General features: G+C 44.9%; 1 protein-coding gene across 3 annotated transcripts in view; it reads right to left on the reverse strand.

Annotated features, from left to right (window-relative positions):
• RAB31 (RAB31, member RAS oncogene family) overlaps positions 1 to 23922 on the reverse strand; it is a 106850-nt gene that overhangs the window by 44817 nt on the left and 38111 nt on the right. The gene's annotated exons all lie outside the window — the stretch shown is intronic.

A 23922-nucleotide genomic window follows, 5' to 3' on the forward strand; every position in this document is an offset into this window, starting at 1 on the left:
AGTTCTCATCACAAGAGAAAAAATACATAACTGTATGTGCTGACAAAGAATGTGAACTAGACCTAACTAGAACATGACCTAGACTTATTGTGGTGATCATTCCACAATTACACAAACACTGAACCACTACTGTACACCTGAAAGTAATATAATCTTATGTGCCAATTATACTTGGATTTTTTTTTTAAGTCAAATACATAGAAGCAAAGAACAGAGCAGTGGTTGCCAGGAGCGGGGGGCGGGGGCGAGATGGGGAAATGTTGGTCAAGGGGGACAAAGTAGCCGCTGTGTGGGATGAGCGAGTCTGCAGACAGAATGCGCAGCCTGGTGACTGTGATTAATGATACTTGGGTCTGGAAATTTGCCAAGAGAGTAGGCTTCACATGTTCTCATCACTTAAAAAGAGGGAAACCATGTGAAGAGAAAATATGCTAATTAGCTTGACCGCAATAATTATTTCACTATATACACACACATCAAATCACTGTGGGTGCACACCTTAAACACACATAATTTTCACTTAAAAAAGACAGAGCCCTTCTTTCACAACTACTGTGGGTAATACCTATATCAAAGCATATTGTTCGACCCAGAAGTTCCACTTTTGTGATTACCACACACATAAAGACCTTCCTCCCTATGTATAAATGGGAGCAAATACTCAAAACAACCCAAAAGTTCATCATGGAGAATTCATCAATAGTGTATGTCTATAATAGGATATTCCACAACCACTAAAATGAAGGTGAGGATTTTTACTTATAAGAAAAGATACCCTGGAGTTACCGTCGTGGCGCAGTGGTTAACGAATCCGACTAGGAACCATGAGGTTGCGGGTTCGATCCCTGCCCTTGCTCAGTGGGTAACGATCCGGCGTTGCCGTGAGCTGTGGTGTAGGTCACAGACGCGGCTCGGATCTTGCGTTGCTGTGGCTCTGGTGTAGGCTGGCAGCTACAGCTCCGATTAGACCCCTAGCCTGGGAACCTCCATATGCCGCAGGAGCAGCCCAAGAAATGACAAAAAGACAAAAAAAAAAAAAAAAAAAGAAAAGATACCCTTGATATACCGTTCAATGAAAAAAAAAAAAAAAACAATCTCCGAGCAGCAGAGGCAGCATAATATAATTGGGCATAAAATGTGTGGTGTGTCTGTGAGTGAAGGTGTAACATGTTTCTCAAAATATTAAGAGTGGGATTTCTCAGAATGTGTACCTTTTCCTTATAAGAGTCTATTGTATACATTTTTACAATGATTTTTAAATTTAAAAAGCAGCCGTATTTACTGGGGGGTTGGGGAGGGAGCAGGAGGGAAAGAAGGTCAGATCCTGAAGTTTTCCTGGCAAACAACAAAACCATCGTTCATTTTACTGACCGTGCAATACTTCTCACTGAATAAACACTGGCCCAACTGAAATGATCCTATTTGAAAACTGAAAGCACACCTGTCCCCAGGATTCCCTTTTATGACAGAATGCTAGTGTGGCCTCAACAGAGTTGGGGGAGGGAGGAAACAGGCCACCCTTCCCAGCCCCAGGCCCTTGATGAGAAACTGCCCTGGCACCCCTGTGGTTTTCAGAAAAGGGAACGGATTGGATGGAGCTCAGGAAGGACCTGGGAGCTCCCAGCTGGAGGACCCTGGCCGCTCGCCCAGCCTCGCCGAGGACAGAGGCTTTCCGGAGTCACTGCCCCACTCTGTGTGTTTGCCGTCCTTGTCAGGCATCAATAAATCTATTTTTAATCCATCCTTTGGCAACCCACTCCAGATGCAGAAAACAAAATCAGAGTTCCTGCCGGAGAGGGGAAAAGTCATGTATTTTTTAAGCATTCTTTAAACACTCCTGCTTTGCTAACAGAAAGGAATACACAGAAAGGGTCCTTTTAGCCCAATTATATAAAATGCCCATTTTTCGAAATGGGTTCCATATAATAATCGTCTGCTTAAACACTCAAAGTAGGAGAGTCAGCACAATATTTGTATCTCAAAAATCAAGATAATTGTGGACTCAAGCACCAAGAGGAACCAACTGAGGATCTTCTAAGACAGAGTTCATTTCAGCTCTGACACCATGAACTGAATCTAAGACGGTCGCTGTGTGCATGTCTCATGAATTATTGACTAGATCTTTGTATATAATGCATTGCTTGTTCTTTCCTTCCTCCAAATGGAGTCACTTTGAAATAAATCTGTTGGCGAAGCCACTTAAATGACTGTATTACCGGGGACTTGGGGGTTTTTATTGAGTTAAAGTTCCTGTCTCAGTTCCCAAACCCAATAATGCATTGACCAAAGGATAATATTTGTGGAGGACAAAAAGATAAATCACATCTCACTTACAATGTGTATCCTTTCCCCCTGCAAATATAAAACAAAAGCACCACAATTGGCCTCAATATTCAACATGACATAATTCCATTTCTGTGGGGTCAGAATTAAGACCAATGAAACACTTGCATAAAAGATTCTTCTAGAAACAGAGTTCACAAATACAGGGGGTTGATATAACTTAAAAAAAAAAAAAATCTCACCTTGAAAGGTTATTTGAAAATCAGCAAGACAGAGGCCAATGCAAAATCCCCTTTTCTGGGGGTTCCCGTCGTGGTGCAGTGGTTAACTAGGAACCATGAGGTTGCAGGTTCGGTCCCTGCCCTTGCTCAGTGGGTTAATGATCCAGTGTTGCCGTGAGCTGTGGTGTAGGTCGCAGACACGGCTTGGATCCTGTGTTGCTGTGGCTCTGGTGTAGGCCAGTTGCTAGAGCTCCAATTAGACCCCTAACCTGGGAACCTCCCATATGCCATGGGAGCAGCCCAAGAAATGGCAAAAAAAAAAAGACAAAACAAACAAACAAAAAAACCCAAAATCCCCTCTTCCCTAACTCTCCAACCAAGTATCTGGAATGGCCAAAGAAAAGTGTCCAGATAATGCCCAGGTGATGGTTAATTATTTAGAAGCAGCACAGGGAATTGGAAAAAGCTAATCTGTCCCTCAAAAAGAAGTGGCTGTTAAGGTCCGTGTGTGTGACTATGTTTTAATTGCTGGATGTCTAGGGGGGCAGGCAGGGGGCGTGGCCAAGGGAATGGCCTTCTCTGAGCCTCTGAGGCCCTCAGGTTTCCCAGGTGGAAAGTGCTGCCCCCACGTCCAGCAATGAGCAGAAGGGTAAGTGGACATGACCCTTCTGGAAAGCACCTGGACAGCATATTCAGAATGTCTTGAAACATTCACCAGCTTTGACTCTACAACTCCACTCCTGAAGGGGTCAGAGGTGGCCTCAACAGAACCAGAATTCATTCTAGAATCATTAGTAATGCTGAAAAATTGGAAGCAACGTCCACGTCTAACCACTGGGGACTGGAAACGTAATTCTGACTTGGCCGTACGATGGGACACCAGGCGGCAATTAGCTCAAGTCTCTGAAAAGTGTGAAAAGGCACGGGAGATATTTCTCAAAGGTCTTCTGCAGAACTCTGTGCTCTTGAAGTGCTTTTTGGAAAAAAAGTTTCTTGGCCAAAGAAGCTTGAGAAACACTACATATTGGAATGCTCCCAGGGAGCTTTACAGAGTATTACTAGGGTATTAAAGGCTTAGAGTTCCCTTGTGGCACAGCAGGTTAAGGATCAGGTGTCACTGCAGGGGCTTAAGCTGCCACTGTGGCATGATTTCAGTCCCTGGCCTGGGAACATCCACATGCTGAGGACTCAGCCAAAAATAAAAGATAAAATAAAGGCTCTGAAAATTTCTATAATAAATCTATTTTGGTTTCTAATTCAGAATTCTTTTTTCTCTCTCTCTCTTTTTTTTTTTTAGGGCTGAACCCACAGCATATGGAGGTTCCCAGGCTGGGGGGTCTAATTAGAGCTGTTGCTGCTGGCCTATGCCAGAGCCACAGCAATGCAGGATCCCAGTCGAGTCTGTGACTTGCACCTCAGCTCAAGGCAACGCCAGCTCCTTAACCCACTGAGCGAGGCCAGGGATCGAACCTGCAACCTCATGGTTCCTAGTCAGATTCATTTCCACTGCGAATTCCACTGAATTCCCAGAATTCTTATTTATTTTTTTACCTCTTTTCAAGTAATATTTACTAACACCTAGGGACCTAGCTAGTGTCCTGAGCACTTAACTTGGGGCACAGGATGGCGAGATCTAGACTCAAGACAGAGCACTGAACTGTGTCTGGCTTGGTACTGGTTTTCCTACTTTATAAACTGGGGGCAGTGTGGGAGGGCATCAGTGGTGACAGCTAAGGTTTCCCCAGCTGTGACAACGCTCATGCTCAAGGTAAGAAAGGCCCTGGATGGACCCTCCTTCCATCACCCTGCTCCTGCCTCACCAGCAACACAAAGCTCCCTTCATCACCCAACAGCACCACACACACACACACACACACACACACACACACACACACACACACACACGGTGGAAAGTGTTATTCCAGGAAACCTAATCCTCAAGACCACCCAGTCTGCTTCAGGCAACATTCCTTTCGTGCAGGTTTGTGGCATCATCAATTCCACAGCAGCAGAATTGTGCACATCAAGAGCGAGCAGTGGTGGAAAAATGCATTAAGTTTCCAAACAAGGACAGGCCCCAGCTGTCTCATCTGGGCTCAGCCTTCCCCGATGAGAGGGTCCCAGGAGTTCAGGGCTTGGTTCTGCCTCACGATTTCAGAGAAGGCTCTGGCCCTGCTGAGATGCTTCCCGCCGCCTGGGAGCTGGGTGCTGGGCTGTCTCAGGACCCAGCACCCAATCGCGAAGTCTCACCCTCCCACAGAACAGGGGCTGCCGGTCAAGGTCAGAAGCCAAAACGTCCTAGGTCCATTAGGCTTGAAACCAAGCGGGAAGTGGGAAGCTGTAGAGGAAAATTCCTTACATTCCCGACATTCCCAGCTGGCAGAAGTTGAATGGAAAAACCATTACTGAATGTACTTTCTGTGTCATTCAGATGAACATTTCTTAAGTTTTCCACAGACCCTCTCTCTCTAGAGACGCGAGGGCTCCTTAATATGCCTACTCAAAGGTCCTAAACCCAGTAACGTATGGAGTTGAACAGAAGAACCTGTGAACAATGGTTATTTCTGAATAATTCCATCACGGGCAGACCATCACTCATTTTAATATTTCCTAATTATCTTTTCAAAATGTTAACAGGATACATAACTTTTGCAGTAAGAGGGGATTTATTTTTTCCCCTTTTTCCTTCTTTTTTCCTTGAATGTGCCAATTCACATGAAAGGGCTTCCTCAGCATTCAGGGAACAAAGGGTTAAGGCAAAAGTGCCAGGAGGAATCTGGGGTTTAGGGTAGCTTGACCAGCACTGGACTTTTTTTTGACAAGGTCCTGCAAACCTTCTGTAGCAGAAAATATGACCAAATCCAAACATCTTTCCACAAAAACGGTGTGGGAGTTGGGGGACAGGGATCAGAGTGTTTTAAGAGGTAGGGTCACGAGCTGGCATATTCTGATCTCTAGAATAACGTGGAAGACAGAAGTCAAGATTGGGAAATGCTATGGAGATTCATGGTTTTCCCACCCATGAAAAACCCACCCAAGGTGACCCTCAGTCCTTAGTCCTACCCCATGGCCTGGGGGACGGGGCTAAAAGGGCAGAACCCAGTGTGCACCCCCCACAACCACTGGGGGGCTATGCCTCTCTCTCCTCCAGTCCGCATCCTTGGCCCTCAGTCCCAAAGAGTAAACCGCAGGCTACCATCTCTGGGGATGGCACCCCACTCAGTCCGACCCATGGCTTCCAGGCACCTGGCCACTTCAGTGGCAGCAAAGCATGCCCTCACTGCAGCCACCAGGATGCCCCCTGTGACAGCGCCTCCCAAGGGAGGGTCCCGACCACCCAAAACACACCCCACTGCCAACTGCCAGACCCAGCTGGACCCCCTGCCTCGGCCCCCTCCCTCCCTCTCTCCCCCAGCCCAGGCCGCCCCCCCCTCGAATGGCAGTCTCGAAGCTTCCATGGGTGCATGTGGGTGTGGCAGTGGCCTCCACGCCAGCCACCGCAGCCAGGGGATGTGGTCTCTCCCTGTTGGGTTGTTACATTTGCTTACATGCGTGGTCAAATCTATTTTCAACATTTTACTGTGGAAGTTTTCAAACACACACACAAGAGAGCAGAGGAAAATGCACCTCAAGCTCCCGTCCCAGTCTCAACATCCTGAACCCGAGGCCCTGTCACCCCCTCCTCACAGCCCACCCAACCCGCACCATTGGTATCCTCTGCAACAAACATTTAACATATTATTAGGTTTACTACAAAAAAGAGGGATTTTTTCCTTATACTTAGTCAAATTGTGTCACTTTCCTGTTCAAAATCTGCCTAGCTTACTGCATGTAAAATCCACCCCTTGGACTGTGATGTTTAAGGCCCTAGTCGCCAGGGCACTGGGCCTAAACCCACAGCCACATGGAGCCTCAGGTTTCCACATGCTTCCCCAGCTGCGGCCTCGTCCACCACAATTCCACACAGTTCCCTCTTCCTCCACTCACACCTTTTCTCAGCTATCACCTCCTCTGAGAAGGACTCAACAAGCATCAAATGACAGACCGCAGGATGAGTCAATAAGCCTGTGAAGGCACAGAGATTCCCATTTTACAGATGAGAAAACTGAGGCTCAGAATGCTTAAGTAAATTGCCCACTTCATTAAGAAATGAGGTTGCTTAAGTAGATGTGATGAAGATTCCGGCTCCCACCAACTTTACTCATTCATTCGTCTACTAGCTACTGAACACCCAGGGACTGGGTGTTCCATTTCCAAGCAATGGAAACACAGAGCGGGTAAGAGCCCCAAAGATGCCCACATCCTAATCCATGGCACTGTGAACCTGTACCGTGCATGGGAGGGGAGCAGGGTCAATGGCCAGCCCATCTGGAGATGGGAGGTCACCCTGGGTCACCAGGTGGGGCTGATGTCATCATTGCAGGATCCTTCCATGTGGAAGAGGGAGGTGGGAGGGTCAGAGGAAGTTGAAGGTGCTGTGCTGCCAGCTGTGAGGGTGCACGAAGGGGCCACAAGCCAAGGACTGTGGCCGACTCTGAAAAAGGCCAGGTAGCGACCCTCCCAGAGCCTCCGCAAAAGAGCACAGCCTGCCTGCACCCAGACAGCAAGAGGTGACCTCAAGGGGTTTAACCCCCAAATGTGAGTGGGGCAGCCACAGGAAGAGAGGAGGTAAGGGAGCCAAAAGGCCCCTGGCCTCCAGAGGCACATATTTTCTGGGTGTGGAGGGTGGAGGCATGGCCTTCCAAGGGGTGGTCCTGGAGGTAAAGAGCACACAGTGAGTCCCTCTCAGAGGTCCCCCTGCAGACTTGACCTGCAAGGCGCTCAAGGAAACGCTCTTTTCTGCCAAATGAAGTCCATGTGTCTAATTTCCTCCTTAAGAACTCCATGCAGGGAGTCCCCGTTGCGGCTCAGTGGTAATGAACCTGGCTAGTATCCATAAGGATGTGCGTTCCATCCCTGGCCTTGCTCAGTGGGTTAAGGATCTGGCATTGCCATGAGCTGTGGTGTCGGTTGCAGACACGGCTCACATCTGGCATGGCTGTGATTTAGGCTGACAGCTACAGCTCTGATTCAACCCCTCGCCCCAGGAACTTCCCTATGCTGTGGGTGTGGCCCTAAAAAGCAAAAAAAAAAGAAAAGAAAAGAAAAAAGAAAAAAGAATGCCATTGAGAGGCTTCACAGGCCCTTTGTCTGCACTTGAACCAGACATAGGAAATTAGCTGCAAAATGGAAAAGGGAGTGGGAGAGAGAAAGTGCAGCCAGGCCCAGGGCTCCTCAGAGTCTTAACAAATGTACCCCGCTGGGCCCCAAGGCCAGCCTCCAGGACAGAGACTGGCCTCAACCTAAGAGGCACGGACAAGCCTCATGATTAGAAGCCGCTCAGACTAAATCCACACAGTGAAACATCCTTGCCGGCAGCCACCATCCCATCCCAACCCGCACCCCCAGGAGGTGGAGACGCCCTCTGGGGAACAAAGGGTCTGTTGTGAAGAGAGGAGGCAGGCACTAGGGGCTGGGTCCCTCTCAGACCAGCTCAGGGGCCCCCACTCCCAATCCCCCTCTCTCCTCCAGGGGTTCCCATCCCGATGGTTGAGGGCAGAGAGGTTTCCGTGTTTCCCTAAGGATGCACTTGATTTATCACATTTCTACTGGGTTCAGTATGTGGACACGTCCTTCCTCTTTCTCTCCTGTCAGCAGCATTCTGATACCCAGCAGGGCAATTCTGCACCCCAATCCTCTTTTCCTAAAGTGACACCAACATCGTTCCCCCCCTCCCCCCCCACCCCGAGCAACCTGAGAACCAGATCTATGAACAGTCAGCTCTGTCCTGCTTCAGACACCACTGGCACACTTTTCTCCTGAAGTTTCTGTTGCCACTTTTTACAGGGTACCTCTGGGGCTGAACCACTTTTACCTAGAGATGTCCCCTGAGGTTCCTTCTAAAAGGGGCTGCTGTGGCCCCACTACCAGCTGCTGATCTTTTTTTTTTTTTTTTTTTGGCTTTTTAGGTGCTCTCGCGGCATATGGAAGTTCTCAGGCTAGGGGCCGAATTGGAGCTACAGCTGCTGGCCACAGCCACACCAGATCCTTAACCTACTGAGCAAAGGCAGGGATCAAACCTGCATCTTCATGGATACTAATTGGGTTCTTAACCCCATGAGCCACAACAGAACTCCTGATCTTCTTTAACAGCACATCTGCGAGCCCAGCCACCTCCTCCCACAGAACCTCTGTCCAGCTGTCCCTTCTGAGAACGTTCTAGAGGTGACAGGGGAGGGGTATTTCCTTTATTAGGACCTCAATTTGCACTGTGAGCGCAGAGCTCTCTGGAAAGAGGAAGGAAGTGCATGTCTTGGGCCCCCTCCACTGAAGAAGGACCCTGGGAGCAGCTTCCTGGTGGCTTGGTGAGGAGGTGCCCCCCCTACCCCGTGAGCCCCCCAGCTGTGCTCAGAGAGTGGGCTCCCTGCTGGGCTGTGTGTGGAGCTGGCTTCTCCCCCCAGAAGAAAACAAAGAGCAGTTCATTCAGAGACTGTCAGAGGCCCCTTTCTTCAAGGACGCCTGAAGGTCAAATTTTCCCCTGACTTTAGCCACAGCTGATGAATAGTGAACCACTTTCCTGACTCCAGGGCCCCAAGAAAGGAGGAAAGAAAGAAGAAGCGTTTCTTTTGATGTTGGTAAAGGGCCTGAACTTGACCCCAGAATTTGCCATCATCTCTTCTCTTTCTCAAGGAGCTTTTCAGGCCCAGCCGTAAAGCTGTGGCCAACTCAGCTGTCCCCCAGCACCTGTTATCCGGCCACCAAAGCTTCCACATTATGAGTTCAAAAGGGTGAATAAGCAGTGCGGCCCCCTAACCTGGGTGCCCCGGTTTCATGGATGCATCTCTGAAATGGTCAGCTCCTGGGGCCTCAGAGACCCTTCCTTCCTCAGGCCCTGGGGCTCAGGCCAAACTTCTGATGGAGGAACAAGTAAAGACCTCTGCGTGGTGCAAATACAGTCATTTATTACGTTATTTCTGGAATGCTTGAAACCTCTCATGATTGAAAAAATAAGTCTGTGCACTCACTAGGAACAGGACTATAACAAGCCTCTTGAATCAATGGGTTTCAGAATCTCATTATCTTCAGCAGTACCACGGCACAAAGTCTGGTCATAGGCTAGATAATATTGCTGAAATAAAACTAAATCAGCTGCAAATAATACTATTTTGAAGATATATTCCTTCCTTCTTTCTTTTTTTTTTTTGAACGGCTGCACCCGCAGCAAATGGAGGTTCCCAGGCTAGGGGTCGAATCAGAGCTGCAGCTGCTGGCCTACACCACAGCCACAGCAACACCAGGTCCCAGCCACATCTGTGACCTATGCCGAAGCTTATGGCAACGTCACATCCTTAACCCACCGAGTAAGGCCAGGGATCAAACCTGAGTCCTCATGGACACTACTTGGGTTTGTAACCTACTGAACCACAATGGGAACCCCTAGATTCCTTCTTTTCAAACATACAATTTAGTCAAATACTCTAAATTTCAAATCTACCGGTGGTTTGGTTTGGTAAATTATAAGTATTAACTCCACAATATAAACTTGTTTATGGTTCTTTATGAATTTATTACAGGGGCCACATATAAACATGTAAAAGATTTAATACTTTATTCAATATTTTCTTTTTGATCACTCTGAGGTCAAGGTGGCATTTCCAAATCACAAGTAATCTCTGAAAGACAGTGTGAAATTCACTTGTCACTTTTAATTTGAAGGTTTAAGGTGTAGGTAACCTTCAATTCACTATAGATTTGAAACAATCCCTATCGAAATCCTAGCTGGATTTTTTTTTGGTAAACATTTACAAGCCAGCCCTAACATTCATGGGGAAATGCGTGGGACTCAGAGCAGCCAAAACAATCTTGAAAAAGAAAAGGTGGGAAGACTCACGCTTCCTATTTCAAAGCTCACTGCAAAGCCACAGTAATCACGGCAACGTGGTGCTGGCATCAGGGAAAATTTTAGAACAAAGGAACAGGGCCAAGAGTCTGAAATTAAACCCTCACATGTGTGGCCAACTGATCTTCAATGAAGGTGCCACAACATCTAATTGGGCAAAGAATAGTCTTTTCAGCTGTGTTGGGACAACTGATTTTGTATGATACTGACGTACAAAGAAAGAAGTTGAATTCCTTTCTTACCAAGATACACAGGAAATAACCACACACGGATCATAGAACTAAATGAACTAAAGCCAGAAAACTCTTAGAAGAACATACACGAGTAGGTCTATGTGACCCTGAGTTAGGCAAAGACAATGTTGGCGAAAATGTGGAGAAACTAGACCCTTGTCCCTGGCGGGCAGGAATGTGAAATGGTGCGGCCACTTTGGCAAACAGCTTGGCAGGTCCTCAAAATGCTAAACTCAGAGCCACCATCTGACCCACAAGTTTCACCCCTAGATACACACCCGAGACGGAAAAAAGTGCATCCGCACAGAAACTTGTACATAAGTGTTCACAGCACCATGACTCATCAAAACCAAAAAGTGGAAACAACTCATCCATGGACAGATGAATGGATAAACAAATGCAGTCATCCACACAATGGGATATAAACCAGCCTCAAGAGGAAGGAAACTCTGACACAGCTTCTCAGATGAGCCTTGATGACACAGTGCTTGTGAAAGAAGCCAGGAACAAAACCACCGACTGCATGGTTCCGTTTACACTGAATGTCCAGATTGGACAAATCTATACAGTGAAATTAGCCTAGGGCTGGGGATCTAGGGAGAGGCTATTTTTTAGTATGTATATGTGTTCTCCAATGTCATCTTTAAAAAACATAGAACAATGAGCTTGATTTCAGGAGCCAATCCATCCAATTTCAGATGTGTCTGTAGAGCAGTGGAGAGTTTTTAATGCTAATAATGGAACCATCAATTTATCTTTGTGGATTTGGTGACTGTGGTTCACTTGAAACCAAAATTGTACAAATGCAACTGTTATGACTCAGGCAGTCCACTGGGAAAGACAGACAGCTCTAACACTGATTTCCACCAAATGAAACAAAAGAATAAAATGACATTAATGTTTTTCCATGTTAAGTTATTAAAATAATGCTGCTCTGATGCATCAGACCAAGAGAAGGAAGCCTAAGATTTTTCCAAGATGCTATTTTGTTTGTTTGTTTTTTGCTTTTTAAAGCCACACCCATAGCATATGGAAGTTTCCAGGCTAGGGGTCGAATCAGAGATGCAACTGCCGGCCTACACCACAGCCACAGCAACACTGGATCCGAGCCACATCTGTGACCTATACCACAGCTCAAGGCAATGTCAGATCCTTGATCCACTGAGTGAGGCCAGGGACCGAATCTGCACCCTCATGGATAGTATTTGGGTTTGTTTACTCTGAGCCACAAAGGGAACTCTGATGCTGACTGTTTTTGGCCTCACCCATAGCATACGGAAGTTCCTGGGCCAGGGATCAAACCTGTGCCATGGCAGTGACAATGCCAATCCTTAACCCACTGCACCACCAGGGAACTCCCTGAAACTGTGTGCTAAGGCAGGCACACATCTAGAAAGTGTAGGCCACATCTCACACTGTGATATTTAATAGCAATGAGGATATTCTGGTCCCTGGTTTAAGTAAAAAAAAAAACAAAGGAGGAATCAAAACTCAGGGAAGGATGATGTGTTGACACCTTGGGACTGAAGTCTCATTCCCCACCACCCCCGCGCCCCCCAAATCCTGATGATGGGGGATGGGAGGACAGAGCAGGCGGATAAATTCCATCCTCTCTCCCGGGCCCCATCCGAGCTGCGGCTCCTGAGAACATCCTTCCAGAGGTCCTGCTAATTGACTTCGGCCCCTCTGAAGCTCAACCTGAGCGGAAACCAGCAGGACAACCCCTGCAAAGAGGGCAGGACAGAAACCTACAGAGCCTGCACCAGCTCCAACCTCCAACGTGGGCTCCTTCCCTCTCCAAAGCCTTCTGGGAGCTGCAGAACAATGGCGCAAGGCTTGAAAATGGTAAGCTTTTAACTCTGGATTCAACAATCAACTGGAGGAGTTCCCACTGTGGAGTAATGGGATCAGTGGCAACCTGGGAGTGCTGGGACAGAGGTTCAATCCCAGGACCAGCACAGTGGGTTAAAGATCTGGAGTTGCCGAGACTGAGGTTGCAAGTGTGGCTCAGATCTGATCCCTGGCCCGAGAACTCCATATACCTTGGGGCATCAAAAAAAAAAAAACAAAACAAAACAAAACAAAAAAAAAAAAACCAAAAACCAACAACTGAAAATGGTTATGTTTTTCAAACTGTTTCTCTTACAGAATCACTCACTGGATTGCCACTTGCCATTGAAAGGGTCAGAGGATGCCCAGCATCTATGGCTGAACTCAAAGCAAAATTAAGACATCATGTCAGGAGTGAATGCACTCTTATACCAGGACAGCAAGGACAACCAGGCTCCTTTTACATCTTGGGTGCTCAGAGGGAAAAAGAATCTTGTAGGAGTATGAATCTGTGCCACAGGATTGTACCAGCAGTAAGTGGGCATCACCAGGAGGGCGGTATGTGCCAGGCAGACACAGACATGGTCCCATGCTGGGGATGAACACAGCAGAGCGCTGAGCTGCACACCCTCCCTCCTTGACATCTGTCTGCATAGCGTCAAATCATAAATCCAAAGAGATTTTGCTTGTTCAGCACTGTGAAAACTAAGGAGAATAGCGGCAGATTTCTACAAAGATAAGGAGGGATAATAAAACCCGCTGGACTCCAACATTAATGAAAGAATAAGTGGCAGCCCACACCAGCAATGGCGGGGAATTTATTTTTAGCTCAAACATTAGGCAACATCATTAAAAGCACAATTAAGTCCAGCAAAAAGCTGCCAAAACGACTGAAAAATTGCCGTCACTGGAGAGACACGCAAGACTGCGCAGAGGGACAGTGGGCAAGGTCATCCAGGGGTGACAAACAAGGCTTTCGAGGGTGGGAGTGATGGGACGACCATGAGGCCAAAAACCCAGACTCACCAGAAATTACCCAAACCCAATCCCTCTTCCCTGACGTATAAAGAGAATCATGGGGTCATGCCCTGCACTTACAATGCCACTGTTTTCCAAATTGCAGGTGTAGCAATATAGTCACAGGTACCTGTAACCTCCAAGAGTCAAGTTTTAGAAAAGCAACTAGAATAATTAGCAACACAGTCATATGGAAAAATTTTATTGCTCTTCTGCTTCGGAATGCTAACTGGGCTCCTAGTCACATTACAGCCAAGTTTCACCCAGAGTAGTCTAGCCCTTGAATAATATGTTAGGATAGGTAAGTAAATGTCAAATGCTTTGCTAGATCATACAGGAATCTCCCTTTAGGGACAGTTCAACACAAGTGAAAACAGCAGGTTATAAAGAAGATGATCCCATTGATATGAAATTATCAAGACACACAGTGAGCTATCAGAACAGTCACCTAATGTCAACAGTGGAAATATCTGGGCAGTGGGATTTGGGACAATTGCACTTTTTGTTTTGTTTTGTTTTGTTTTTGGTCTTTTAGCCTTTTTCGGGGCCATACCTGCGGCATATGGAGGTTCCCAGGCTAGGAGTCCAATTGGAGCTGTGGCTGCCAGTCTATGCCACAGCCATAGCAACGCAGGATCTGAGCTGTGTCTGCAACCTACACCACAGCTCATGGCAACGCCAGATCCTTGACCCACTGAGCGAGGCCAGAGATCGAACCCATGTCCTCATGGATGCTAGTCAGGTTTGTAACCACTGAGCCACAACGGGAACTCTGGGACAATTGTACTTTCAACTGTATGGTTTTGGGGTGATTTTTCTATCACACCAGACCTATAAAGCACAGGACCCAGACTGCTAGGTTCTAATTTCAGCTTTGTACCTTCCTAGCTGTGTGATTTTGAGCAAGTTACTTAACCTCTCTGTGCCTGACTGACCTCTACTGTAGATAGGGATAAAGACAGCCCTGGCCTCGGAATGCTGGGAGCAGGTTAAATGTGTTGGTGCGCAGAGGCGCTGAGAACAGTGCTGGAGCACAGTGAGCCCCCAGCATATCTGCCAGCGGTCGAAGCCTCACTACTACCAGCTCTGCGGAAAACTGACTTATTTCACTCATTAAGAGCAGCTGGAAAAGCAACTATTCCATAGCGGAAAGTAAAAAGCAGAGCAAGAAAATCTCATTGCTTAAGTTTAAATAAAACAAAAACATCCCCCAAACAAAAAAAAAAAAACCTAGCAGACCAACTACAGAGAAGACACAGTGGGTAAAGAAGAGATCCCTAAGCAGATGAACCCCTCTCCAGGGATCTGGCCACCCTTGTTCCAGGGTCAGCATGCTCAGCTGACCAATCCCTGAAAGAAGTGCTCCAGGCGGCAGCTTCATGTGTGCAAATCTGTGTTCTCAATTTAGCAGCAAATCAGAAGACTCTGTAATGGGTTAGCATTTGTAGGCCAAAACATTCGTCCTAATTCAAGAAAAAGAAATCTCTGAAAAGCCTTAATCTACAAACGCTGGAATTTGAGTTTGAAGAGGGGGGTTTATAGAAAACGAAAATGATTTAAACACACCCTTGATTTGTTAGGAGTTGGAGGTAAAAGGGATGGATTATCCTGAACCCTGCACTCTCTTTCTTTGAGAGGGAGACTAGCAGCAGAATCGGTGAATTAGGTGGTTGGTCAGAAGGTGCTAAGGACTGTGGAGAACAACAAAGTGAGGGGAATTGGGGCGGGGGTGGGGCAAGAGGAAGTGCTGACACTAGTGGGTAGGCAGAGAATGTGATGCCCAAGTGGGGTCAGACCAGGGGAGGGTCAGCCTATCTCACGCCATGATTATAAGCTCTGGTGAAGGTTTTGATGAGGCTGAAAGCTTACGGGTAAGACTAGATATCGGTTATACCTGGGCTTCATTCATCCCGGCCACCCCTCTCAGCTTTGATAATACACATTTTAGTTATTACACAAATTCCCTGTTACACTCTGTTGGTCTTTATTCCATTTTTTTAACTCAATGAATTTTATTACACTTATAGTTGTACAACAATCACCACAACCAAATTTTGTAGCATTTCCATCCCAAGCCCTGCCCATCCCCCCACCCCCAACCTGTCCCCTTGGGAAACCCTAAGTTTTTCAAAGTCTGTGGGTCAGTATCTGTTCTGCAAAGAAGTTAATTGTATCCTTTTTTAGATTCCACATATACATGATAGCATATGATGCTGGTGTCTCACTGTCTGACTAATTTCACTTAGCATGATAATTTTTAGGTCCATCCATGTTGCTGCAAATGCCCTTATTTCTTTCAATAGCTGAGTAATATTCCATTCTGTATATGTACCACGTCTTCTTGATCCACTCCCCTCCCAAGACACTTAGGTTGCTTCCATGTCTTGGCTATTGTATATAGTGCTGCAATGAACATTCATGGTTTTCTCTGGATAGATGCCCAGGAGTGGGATTGCTGGATCAAATGGTAGTTCTATGTTTAGTTTTCTGAGGCATCCCCATACTGCTTTCCACAGTGGTTGCACCAATTTACATTCCCACCAACAGTATAATAGGGTTCCTTTTTCTCCACACCCTCTCCAGCACTTATTGTTTGTAGACTTTTGGATGATGGCCATTCTGGCTGGTGTAAGGTGGTACCTCATAGTGGTTCTGATTTGCATTTCTCTAATCATGAGTGATGTTGAACATGTTTTCATGTGTTTCTTGGCCATCCGTATGTCTTCCATGGAGAATTGTCTGTTTAGATCTTCTGCCCATTTTTTGATAGGGTTGTTTGTTTTTTTGGTATTGAGCTTCAGGAGGTGTTTATAAATTTTTGGAGATTAATGCCTTGTCAGTCGCTTCATTGGCAAATACTGTCTCCCATTCTGTGGGTCGTCTTTTCATTTTGCTTAGGGTTTCCTTTGCAGTGCTAAAACTTTTTTTTTCCATTTTTTTTTATTACTCAAATGAATTTATCACATCTGTAGTTGTATAATGATCATAACAATCTGATTTCACAGGATTTCCATCCCACAGCCCAGGCACATCCCCCCACCCCCCAAACTGTCTCCTCTGGAGACCATAAGTTTTTCAATCTCTGTGAGTAAGCATCTATTCTGCAAAGAAGTTCAGTCTGTCCTTTTTTCAGATTCCACATGTCAGTGAAAGCATTGGATGTTGGTGTCTCATTGTATGGCTGACTTCACTTAGCATGATAGTTTCTAGGTCCATCCATGTTGCTAAAAATGCTGGTATTTCGTTCTTTTTAATGGCTGAGTAATATTCCATTGTGTATATGTACCACATCTTCTGGATACACTCCTCTGTCGATGAACATTTAGGTTGTTTCCATGTCTTGGCTATTGTAAATAGTGCTGCAATGAACACTGGAGTACATGTGTCTTTGCGAGTCGTGGTTTTCTCTGGATAGATGCCCAGGAGTGGGATTGCTGGATCAAATGGTAGTTCTATGTTTAGTTTTCTGAGGAATCTCCATACTGCTTTCCACAGTGGTTGCACCAATTTACATTTCCACCAACAGTATAATAGGGTTCCTTTTTCTCCACACCCTCTCCAGCACTTCTTGTTTGTAGGCTTTTGGATGACGGCCATTCTGGCTGGTGTAAGGTGGTACCTCAGAGTGGTTTTGATTTGCATCTCTCTAATAATGAGTGACGATGAACATCTTTTCATGTGTTTCTTGGCCATCTGTATGTATGTCTTCTTTGAATAATTGTCTGTTTATATTTTCTGCCCATTTTTTGATGGGGTTGTTTTTTTGGTATGGAGCTACAGAAGGTGTTTATAAATTTTGGAGATTAATCCCTTGTTAGTCGCTTCATTTGCAAAGATTTTCTCCCATTCTGTGGGTTGTCTTTTCATTTTGTTTAGGGTTTCCTTTGCTGTGCAGAAACTTCTAAGTTTGATTAGATCCCATTTGTTTATTTTTCTTTTTATTGTCAATACTCTAGGAGGTAGATCTGAGAACATGTTGCTGTCATTTATGTCAGAGAGTGTTTGGCCTGTGTTTTCCTCTAGGAGTTTGATAGTGTCTGGTCTTATATCTAGGTCATTAATCCATTTTGACTTTATTTTTGTGTATGGTGTTAGGAAGTGTTCTGATTTCATCCTTTTCCATGTGGCTGTCCAATTTTCCCAGCACCACTTATTGAAGGGGCTGTCCTTTTTGCATTGTATATTCTTGCCTCCTTTGTCATAGATGAGTTGGCTAGAGGTGTGTGGGTTTAATTCTGGGCTTTCTATCCTGTTCCACTGATCTATATTTCTGTCTTTGTGCCAGTACCATATGATTTTGATGATTGTTGCTTTGTAGTAAAGTCTGAAGTCAGGGAGCCTGATTCCTCCAGCTCCATTTTTCTTTTTCAGGATGGATTTGGCTCTTCTGGGTCTTTTGTGCTTCCAAACAAACTTTAAAATATTTTGTTCGAGTTCTGGGGAAAATGTCCTTGGTAATTTGATAGGGATTGCATTGAATCTATAGATTGCCTTGGGTGGTATAGTCATTTTGATGATACTGATTCTTCCAATCCACGAGCATGGTATGTCTTTCCATCTGTTTGTGTCATCTTCGATTTCTTTCATCAGTGTCTTATAGTTTTCAGAGTACAGGTCTTTTGTCTCTTTAGGTAGGTTTATTCCTAGGTATTTTATTCTTTTTGAAGCAATGGTAAATGGGATTTCTTCCCTAATTTCCTCCTGATCTTTTGTTATTAGCATATAGAAATGAAGTCTATTTCTGTATGTTAATTTTGTATCCTGCAACTTTACCAAATTCATTGATGAGCTCTAATAGTTTTCTGGTAAAGTCTTTAAGATTTTCTAGGTATAGTATCACATCATTTGCAAACAGTGACAGTTTTACTTCTTCCTTTCCAACTTGATTTCTTTTATTTCTTTTTCTTCTCTGATTGCCATGGCTAGGACTTTGAAAACTATGTTGAATAGTAGTGGCAAGAATGGACATCCTTGTCTTGTCTCTGATCTCAGCAGGAATTCTTTCAGCTTTTCACCATTGAGAATGATGTTCGCTGTAGGTTTGTTGTATATGGCCTTTATCATGTTGAGGTAGGTTCCCTGTATGCCCACTTCCTGGAGGGTATTTATCAGAAATGGGTGTTGGATTTTGTCAAAGGCTTTTTCTGCATCTATCGAGAGGATCATATGGTTTTCATTCTTCAGCTTGTTAATGTGGTATGTCACACTGATTGATTCATGGATATTGAAGAATCATTGCATCCCTGGGATAAATCCCACTTGATCATGATGTACAATCCTTTTAATGTATGGTTGGATTTGGTTTGCCAGTATTTTGTGGAGGATTTTTGCATCTATGTTCATCAGTGATATTGGCCTGTAATTTCCTTTTTTGTGATATCTTTGTCTGGTTTTGGTACCAGGATGATGGTGGCCTCATAGAATGAGTTTGGGAGTGTTCCTTCTCTGCAATGTTTTGGAATAGTTTCAGAAGGAGAGGTGTTAGCTCTTCTCTAGATGTTTGATAGAGCCACAACAACATGGGATCTGAGACGCGTCTGCAACCTACACCACAGCTCACAGCAACGCCAGATCCTTAACCCACTGAGCAAGGCCAGGGATTGAACCCTCAACCTCATGGTTCCTAGTCGGATTTGTTAACCACTGTGCCATGACAGGAACTCCTCTCTCTCTTTTTCTTGATGAATCTAGATAAGGGTTTATCAATTTTGTTGATCTTTTCAAAGAACAACCTTTGGGTTTTATTGATGTTTTCTATGGTTTTCTTTGTTTCTAGTTCATTTATTTCTGCTCTGATCTTTATGATTTCTTTCATTCTGCTAACTTTATGTCTTGTCTGTTCTGCTTTCTCTAGTTGCTTTAGGTGTAAAGTTAGGTTGTCTATTTGAGCTTTTTCTTGTTTCCTGAGGTAGGCTTGTATTGCTATGAACTTCCCTTTTAGAACTGCTTTTGCTACATCCCATAGGTTTTGGATTGCTGTGTCTTTGTTGTCATTTGCTTCTAGTATTTTTTAATTTTCTCTTTGATTTCTTCAGTGATCCACTGGTTATTTAGTAGCATGTTGTTTAGTCTCCACCTGTTTGTGTTTTTTTGCGGTTTTTTTCCTGTTGTCGATTTCCAGTCATATACTGTTGTGGTCAGAAAAGATGCTTGATATGATTTCAATTTCTTTTCCTTTCTTTCTCTTTTTCTTCCTTCCTTCCTTCCTTTCTTTCTTTCTCTTTCGTCTTGTTAGGGCCACACCCATGGCATATGAAGGTTCCCAGGCTAGGGGTCCAGTGAGAGCTGTAGCTGCCAGCCTATGCCATAGCCACAGCTACACAGGATCCAAGCCGCATCTGTGACCTACACCACAGCTCACAGCAATGCTGGATCCTTAACCCACTAAGGAAGGCTAGGGATTGAACTCACATCCTCATGGATACTAGTCAGATTTGTTTCCACTGAGCCACAACAGGAACTCCAATTTCAATTTTCTTAAATTTACCAAGGCTTGATTTGTGGCCCAGGGTGTGATCAATCCTACAGAACATTCCATGTGCACTTGAAGAGAATATGTTTTCTGCTGCTTTTGGATGGAATTTTTTTTTTTTTTTTTTTTGTCTTTTTAGGGCTGCACTCGTGGCATATGGAGGTTCCCAGTCCAAGGGTCTAATCAGAGCTATAACTGCTGGCCTATGCCATAGCCACAGCAATGCCAGATCCAAGCCACGTCTGCAACCTACACCACAGCTCATGGCAAAGCCGGATCCTTAACCCACTGAGCAAGACCAGGGATAGAACTAGCAAGCTTATGGTTCCTAGACAGATTCATTTCCACTGCACCATGAAGGGAACTCCTATAATGTTCTATAAGTATCTGTTACATCCAGCTAGTCGAATGTGTCCTTTAGTTTTCCTTGTTGATTTTCCGTCTGGATGATATGTCCATTGCTGTAAGTGGAGTGTTAAAGTCCCCCATTATTATTGTGTTACTGTCAATTTCTCCTTTTGAGGTTGTTAGCAGTTGTCTTATATATTGAGGTGATCCTATGTTGGGTGAATATATGTTTACAATTGTTGTATCTTCTCCTTAGATTGATCCTTTGATCATTACATAATGTCCTTTGTCTCTTATAATATTCTTTATTTTAAAGTCTATTTTGTCTGATATGAGTATTGCTACTCCAGCTTTCTTTTGATTCCTGTTTGCATGGAATATTTTCTTCCATCCTTTCACTTTCAATTTATATGTGTCCCTAGAACTGAAGTGGGTCTCTTGAGGACAGCATATATATGGATCTTGTTTTGTATCCATGCAGCCAGTCTATGTCTTCTGATTGGGGCATTTAGTCCATTTACATTTAAAGTAATTATTGATATGTATGTTATTGCCATTTTATTAACTGTTTTGGATTTGTTTTTGTTGCTCTTTTTTTCTTCCCTTCCTCTCTTGTTCTCTTCTCTTGTAGTTTGATAGCTATCTTTAGCATTGTATTTGGATTGCTTTTTCTTATTTGTGTATCTTTTGTAGATTTTTGGTTTGCAGTTACCCTGAAATGTTGATATAGGAATATATATATATATATATATATATATATATATATATATATACACACACAAGATTGTTTTAAGTCAGTCTCTTAATTGCAAGTATAAGTGTCCTGCATTTGTACCCTCTTCTCACAATTTCTGATTTTGCTAGCATATTTGTGTGCAGATTATTTCCTACATGTACTATACGTATGCCTTTACTGGTGAGCCTTGTCATTTGTAATATTTTTGTTTCTAGTTGTGGCCTTTTGTTTTCCACCTAGACAAGTTCCTTTAGGATTTGTTGTAAAGCTGGTTTAGTGGTGAAGAATTCTCTTAGCTTTTACTTGTCTGTAAAGCTTTTGATTTCTCCTTCAAATCTGAATGAGAGCCTTGATTGGAGGTTTTTTCCCCTTTCATTGCTTTAAGTGTATTGTGACACCCCCTTCTGGCCTGCCAAGTTTCTGCTGAAAAATCTACCAATAACCTTGTCAGAGTTGCCTTGTATGTTATTTGTTTCTTTTCCCTAGCCGCTTTCAGTATTTTCTCTCCGTCTTTAATTTTGGTCAGTCTGATTAATATGTGTCTTGGGGAGTTCTTCCTTGGGTTAATTTTATATGGTACTCATTGTGCTTCCTGGATTTGAGTGAGTGATTCCTTTCCCACATTAGGGAAGTTTTCAGCTATTATCTCTTCAAATATTTTTTCTGTCCCTTTCTCTCTGTCCTCTCCTTCTGGCACCCCTAAAATATGGATGGTGTATTTAACACTGTCCCAGAGTTCTCTTAGACTGTCTTCATTTCTTTTCAATCTTATTTCTCTTGTCTGTTCCACATCAGTGATTTCCACTAGCTTGTCCTCCACCTTGCTTATTCATTCTTCTGCCTTCTGTATTCTGCTGCTGGTTGCTTCTAATGAATTTATTTAAGTTATGGTATTTTGCATCTCTGCTTGCTTATCCTTAAATCTTATATTTTTTTGCTCAGTGTTTCTTGTAAATTATCAATCTTTGCCTCCAGTTTGTTTCCAAGATCTTGAATTATCTTTGCTATCATCAGTCTAGTCTTTTTCATGGAGGTTGAAAATCTCCAGAAGACTTAGCTATTTTTCTGGGGTTTTTTTCTTGCTCCCTTATCTGAGTTATAATTCTCTGCCTTTTCATTTTGTATAGATTTTTGGTGTAGTCTCCTTTTTGCAGACAATAGACTTGTAGCCTCTCTTGCTTCTGATGTCTGCACCCCCTTGTGGCTGAAGTTGGTACAGGGACTTGCTGTAGGCTTCCTAATGGGCAGGACTGGTGTCTGCCCACTGATAGATGGAATTTATTCTTATCTGTCTGGTAGGTGGGGCTTTGTCTCTGGGTGAGATTAGAGGCAGCTGTGTGCCTGGGGTGGGGGTGGGGTTAGGCAGCCTGTTTGCTGATGGGTGAGGCTGTGATCCCACCTGGCTTACTGTTTGGTTTGGGGCTTCTCAGCTCTGAGGGATGGGGCTGGATTTTTCCAAAATGGCCACCTCCAGAGGAGCACACACTGTGATTATTCCAGAGACTTTTGCCTCCAATGTCCTTTGCCCCCGGTTTTCCTAGGAGATCCTCCAAGAACTGCAATCAGGTCTGACCCAGATTCCTATGGAGTCTCTGCTTTGCCCTGGGACCCAGTGCACATGAAAGCCTGTGTATACCTTTCAAGAATGGGGTCTCTGTTTCCCCCAGTCCCGTGGAGCTCCTGTGCACAAGCCCTGGTGGCCCTCAGTGCCAAATGCTCCGGGGGCTCCTTCTCCCAGTGCCAGATCTGCAGGCAAGGGGACCTGACCTGGGGCTCAGAACTCTCACTCCTGTAGGTGAGTCCCTGTGATACAGTTACTTTCCAGTTTGTGGGCTGCCCACCTGGTGTGTATAGGGTTGCTTATATATTATATAACACCCCTCCCATCTTGATGTGGCCTCCTCTTTGTCTTTTGGAGTAGGATATCTTTTTAAATAATTTGCAGTATATTTGGTCGAAGGTTGTTCAGCAGTTGGTTGTAATTTTGTTGTTTTTATGAGAAAAGGTGAGCTCCAGTCCTTCTACTCTGCCATCTTAACCCTGTCTCCCCTATTCCACTTTTTAAAATCCAAAGACATGAGCGTCTTGAATCACCTTCTCCATAAATATTCTCAGCCAATAAAAATAATCAGGAGTAAGAGAGCAGTCTTCTGATGTTTCTCTTAATCCAGCATCCACTCCCCACTTCCCAATAAGAGAACCCAGACCCTCCTTGGGGAACAAAGCCTGTCTGGCTCCGAGCCAATGGGGTTCAGGAGGAGCTTAGACAAGCCTCTACCTCAGGGGTATGTGCCCTGCCCAGCCCCACCAGCAGGGGCACCAAATCTCCTGAGCACGGGCCCCAGATCAGGTGGAAGAGGACTCCCTAGAGCAGGTGATGGCAAGGGGTGCCCTGTTCCTGGGGTGGCTGATAGGGTCTCCTTGCCACCCTCAGAGGAGGGAGGCAGGTGGGTCGGCTTAAAAATTAAGTCAATTTAAAGGTCAACAAAGGAAAGGGAACAGGATGCCTTGGAGCACGCTGGGGAATGGAACAGCCCTGCCTTCAGATCATTTTGCCCCATTATCTTCCTCAAACCTGAAGATTACATTTCCTTTTTTGTGTGTGTCTTTTTAGGGCCGCACCCCCGGCATATGGAGGTTCCCAGGCTAGGGTTCTAATCAGAGCTACAGCTGCTGGCCTACACCAGAGCCACAGCAATGCCAGATCCAAGCTGCGTCTGCAACCTACACCATAGATCATGGCAACTCCAGATCCTTAACCCATTGAGCGAGGCCAGGGATCAAACCCACAACCTCATGGTTCCTAGTCAGATTCATTTCCACTGCACCACGACAGGAACTCC

The sequence above is a fragment of the Sus scrofa genome, chromosome 6 (genome assembly GCF_054392235.1).
Source record: "Sus scrofa isolate SSC_HxYL_T2T_F1_AM1 chromosome 6, Sscrofa_HxYL_maternal_Yorkshire_Landrace_v2.0, whole genome shotgun sequence".
Taxonomy (NCBI): Eukaryota; Metazoa; Chordata; class Mammalia; order Artiodactyla; family Suidae; genus Sus; species Sus scrofa.